We start from the raw sequence: 5,698 nt of genomic DNA on the forward strand, positions 1-5,698 counted from the left end.
GAATGTCTAGAAGGAAAACCCCCTTTTTTGACAGTCTCTTAGATGTTACTAAAGATGGTAAAACCTGTCCTTTTGGGGAAAAGAGAAGAAGTTAGTTGACACAGGCTGGAGCTGTTATTGCTGTTGTTAAAAGTCCAAGCCAATTTTCAAAGAAAAGATAAACACACCAAAAAGGGGAGGAAAAAGAACAGCAAAGATAAAACATGCAGATTATGTCTCTGGTGTTGACTTTCACTGCTGGAAAAACACAGGCACAGCAGGTCTTGTCAGCCACTCCAAGTCCTGACAAATTTGTATCAGCACCAGGCTGTCTAGGTCATTGCATTTAGCTACCTCTTTCTGGTCACAGATTTACAAAAAGGTTTCAGCGTAGCAGCTGTGTTAGTCTGTATCCGCAAAAAGAAAAGGAGTACTTGTGGCACCTTAGAGACTAACAAATTTATTTGAGCATAAGCTTTCGTGAGCTACAGCTCACTTCATTGGATGCACAAAAGTGTTGTATAATATACAGTCTTGGCTGGCTAAACCAGACTCTTAGCAGACAGAAGGAAAAAGGAGCAGGATAGGAAAGAACGGAAATGTAGGGAAGGAAAAGAACACACAGGAAGGGGTGGGGTGTGACCAAGTCTCACATCTCAGGTGGTATTTGAGATTTAGCTGGAGGTGGCAATGTGATCTGACTCCCTCTCACTGGCCTGGTCCAGTCAGGACATCTTTCCAGAATAAAATGAAGAGGGTCCCAGGCAATGGTGGTGGTGGCAGCCATGATGGTGAAGTCTTTAAGGACCCCAAAATGAAGTGATGAGTGGAATAGCCCATCCCCTCATTATTTTGTCCACCAGTTAGGCCTAATCCAATACACCAGTTTTAATTCATTAATTTCCGGTCCCATATTTTTCTTGTTTACCAGGCATGCTTTTAACAAAGTCCTTGAATTATGTCAACAGGCCTTTTCCTTTGAACCTTTTCAGTCTTTTGCTTTTCTTTCTTTCTTTTTTTTTTTTTTTTTGCACCTTCTCCCATTAACTTTTCTTGTTATGAGATATTGTGGCATCTTATGAACTCACACTCACTTTGTAAAATTGAGCTTACAATTAGGGTAAACTTGTAGGCCCATTTGTTATAAGAGACCAAAGGCAAGAACAGTAAGACAAGACTTAGGCCATGTCTGCACCACAAACTTGGGCTGACACAAGTTATGTCAACATAAAGCTGACCCAATATATCACTCATGCACATGCACACTTGGCTCCTTCACCAGGAGTGCTTAGTGCACAATATGGTGCAACATTACATCTGACTGTAGCTTTCTGGATGAAACTATCATTGGTATGGTCTTGATGCATGTTAAGGAAAGCTACATTATTGTCTTATTATCAATTTATCTTAAGATAAGATTCCCAACATACCCAAAGATTCTCAGCATTCTGTTAGCCTTCTTGACTGCCACTGCACATTGAGCAGATGTTTTCGGAGAACTATCCCCAATGAATCCAAGATCTCTTTCTTGAGTGGTAACAGCTAATTTAGACCCCCTTATTTTGTATGTATAGCTGGGATTATATTTTGGCACGTGCATTACTTTGCATTTATCAACATTGAATTTCATCTGCCATTTTGTTGCCCAGTCACCCAGTTTTGTCAGATCCCTTTGTAACTCTTTGCAGTCAGCTTTGGACTTAACTGTCTTGAGTAATTTTGGATCACCTGCAAATGTTGCCACCTCACTGTTTACCTCTTTTTCCAGATCATTTATGAATATGTTGTCATTTGCACAGATCCCAGTACAGCCCCTGGAGGACACCACTATTTACGTCTCTCCGTTCTGAAAAATGACCATTTATCCCTACCCTTTGTTTCCTATCTTTTAACTGGAGCCCCTGGCAATGTTTTCTAACGATCCTTAATTTAATTTAATAACAAGCCCTTTGTTAGCTTAATCATCCTGCCTCTGTTTATAAACAAACTCCCTGCTCCAAAGGCAGTAGCACAGAACTCATCTCACATTCCACACACTCAAACTGGGCCGCATTTAAGAGTTCCATCTGGGGCTAGGGCATGTCTCTGCCGGTAGGAAACTCAAGGGGAGGCCGGGAGCTCCCCACTCCCCTCCCAATGGTGTCCCTGAGGACAGACCCCCCAGGCAGAGCGGAGCAGTTCCTCATTCACAAAAGTGGGGGGGCAGTGTCAGTTTGCCAGCTCCACCCACACACACCATGCCTTGCCTCTATGGGGGGGGTCAATGCCCCCCATCCCCGCCCCCCAAACTGCACCCAGGGACTCCCCTCCCCGTCTCCCAACACTGCAGCAGGCCCCACCCCCAGCCCAGCTCTCTCCGTCTGGAATGGGATGCACCTGCTGCCTGCGGTTGTAGCCGGGCTGGGAGCTGCAGCCACACAGGGAGCCTGCCTAGGAGATGCAGGTAGGAGGCGGGGCGGCCCCAGGTGGGCAGGGTCTCATGCTGCTGATCACACTTGGCTTCTGCAGAGCAGAGCGAGCCCTGTGCTTCCCACCCTCGCTCAACCTGGCTGAAGCCAGGAGCTGCTAAATGACTGATCGATGGAGCCCGCCAAACAGCTAATAAGCACAGATACCTAACAGCTGATGGGTGGGGGCAGGACCACCCCAGAACAGCTGATCCATGGCCAGGGCTGCAAAACCACTATGGCTGGTAGGTGCTGAGCATCCATTATTTTTTTCTGTGGGTGCTCCAGGGCTGGAATACCCACAGAGCGGCACCTATGGTGGGTCATGCAAGTGGCATTAATTACTCCTGGGGGAATTCTGTGCTAAAATACTAAAAATTTTGCACACAATATTTTAAGATTCTGCAAAATTTTGCACAATTTATTTGTCAAAATAAGACTATATAACCATGCCAGTTTCAATTATTTTGGTAATTTATTTCAGAATATCTGTCAGCAAGTATGTCTGTAACACTACAGACCCACAAAAAAAATCCCCTCGGGAGCAGAGAGCTAAAGAAACCCCTACGACAACCCAGTTCCTGTTTTTCTGCCCCCTTTCTCCCAGAGCCAGGAGGCCAGACACTCACACCCCTAACCCCCAGAGGCCAGCTGCAGGCCCCCCAGCCCAGACACTCACACCCCCTACACTCCTAGAGCCCAAGGATCAAGAGGGAGAAACAGCCACATGCTGAGTTCTGGTTCCGCCTCCTTCCTTCAGGATATGCTCACAACTACAGCTGCTGTGAATCCTCCAGTTCCCTCCCCCTTCCCCCGGCCTTATCTTCTACTCTGTTGGGTCCAGTGGCCTGTAATGGTAGCTAAAATCTCCACAGCCCATTTCTGTGGAGAAAAAAGGAAATTCTGAGCACCCAACATTAATTTCTGCAGAATTTTGCATTGCACAGTGGCACAGAATTCCCCCAGGAGTAATTAAGTTAATTGTCTCCTGCTGCACAGGACTGTGACTCTCAGCAATGTGGAGGACATAGTGGATGGATTTCCAGCAATGGGGTTCCGAAACTGCGGTAAAACAATAGATGGCATGCATATACCTATTTTGTCAGCAGCCCACCCAGCATGTGTCAGCAGAAAGGGCTACTTTTCTGTAGTTATGCAAGCGCAGGACTGTTCAGAAAGCTGCAAATAGGGACTTTCTTCCCGATCTGTGGATTACCATTGGTGATGTCGAAAGGCCCATAATGACCCTGGAGGACCCAGCCTAGCCCTTTCTCCCCTGAAATTTTAAACAAGACATGCTTATTGTCACGTCTATGCTTGTGCACTGCCCCACTCTCAGCACCAGCCATGGTGTGTATGGTCCGCCAGGGGTGAGGGAAATGAGGAGGGAATTCTTTGGTTGCATGAAACGCAGTCTAGGGCAATGGCACTGAATACTGGCCCCATTTTCCACAGGTGGTGGCAATTTTAGCTGATATCTCACTCCTGAGGGTAACAAAGGCTCCTGGTGTCCTGAAGCTGCCCAGGTCAGTCTGCCAATAGCTTGTCTATTGCAGTGGTGCCTCCTGAAGTTATTACCGATTGGGGTGGGAAAGTATCCTCCCGCGGGGAAGAAATAAGGCTGCCGTCCCTAAAAAGCTTTGGGAGAGGATGGTAGAGTACCTCCAGGAAAGTTGCATTGAGCTCTCTCCGCAGGGTACAAGGGCCATCCCTGCATGCATAAACAAACTGCCCCACATGCTCCCCATTCCCCTGGCCTCACTCTACAGGGGGATGCAAACCAGATATCAACTCTACCTCTCTTTGTTGTACTGCTACCTCTTCTAGTACAAGACTCCCAGAACCCCACCCCCACCTAGGAAAGGTGGAGGGAAGGCAGGGGGCTCCACATGCTGCCCCCGCCCCGAGCGCCAGCTCCACACTCCCATCAGCTGGGAACTGTGGCCAATGGAAGCTGCGGGGCGGTGCCTGTGGGTGAGAGCAGAGCGCAGAGCCCCCTGCAACACCTCTACCTAGGAGCTGGACCTGCTGCTGGTCGCTTCCGGAGCGCAGCACAGAGTCGGGGCAGGCAGGAAACCTGCCTTAGCCCCAGCTGTGCCACTGACTGGGAGCCACCAGAGGTAAACCTGTGCCCCAACCCCGAGCCCCAACCCCCTGCCCCAGCCCTGAGACCTCCCAAACCCGGAGCCCCTCCTGCACACCAAACCCCTCATCTCCAGCCCCACCTCAGAGCCTGCACCCCCAGCCAGAGTCCTCACCCCCTCCTGCACCCCTATCCCCTGCCCCAGCCCGGAGCCCCCTTCTTCACCCTGAACCCCTCATTTCTGGTCCCACCCTGGATCCTGCACCCCCAGTTACAGTCCTCACCCCCTTCCAGACATTAACGCCTGCCCCAGCCCAGTGAAAGTGAGTGAGGGTGGGGAGAGAAGCCACCGCGGGAGGGGGAATGTAGTGAATGGGAGGCAGGGCCTTGGGGAAGGGGCAGGGCTAGGGTGTTCGGTTTTGTGCAGTTAGAAAGTTGGCAACCCTAGCCCACGCCACCTGCCTGGCGCTCCAGGGCTCTGTGTGTGTGTGTGTGGAGTTTTGGCCGTGCCGCACACTCACCCAGCACTCTGGGGCTGGGGGCGCTGGAGTCCCGCCACCGACCTGCCTGGTGCTCCAGAGCTAATGGCACTGGGGCCCTATTGGCCACCCACCAGCGTGCTGGGGCTCGGGGTGCTGGGGCCGCACTGCCCACCCACCTGGTGCTCTGGGGCCACCTGGGGCAGGAGGACCAGTGGTTTTGGTGGGAGAGCTCTGGGCTCCGGTGGGGGTGTGTGGAAGGGGCAGGGCTGGGGGCTAGCCTCCCTGAATGGACGTGTCATGCACTGCCCATGGCTCTAGTCTGTGCCCTAAAGGAAGGATTCATAACCTAGAAAACAAGTGTAATTCTTGAAAAATCTCAGAGCAGCTTATAAATAGCAATGTAACTTAACACTGAATGGCAAACAGAAGTAAGTCCTTGGTTTGTTGGCAGGAATGGTCATTTATTTCATGTATGCAGTGTTGCTGTAGATGTGTTGGTCCCAGAATATTAGAGAGAAAGTGGATCAGGTAATATCTGTTATTGGACCAATTTCTGTTGGAGACAGAGATAAGCTTTCCTGTTCCACTGAGCTCTCCTTCAGACCTAGGAAAGGTACTCAGTGTCACAGCTACATATAAGATCAAAACAGAGAGCTACTTATGCCGAACTATCTGTTTGATCATGTATTTAGTTGTGACCTTCTGCG

This window comes from Lepidochelys olivacea (assembly GCF_965140295.1).
Source record: "Lepidochelys olivacea isolate rLepOli2 genome assembly, chromosome: 2".
Taxonomy (NCBI): domain Eukaryota; kingdom Metazoa; phylum Chordata; order Testudines; family Cheloniidae; genus Lepidochelys; species Lepidochelys olivacea.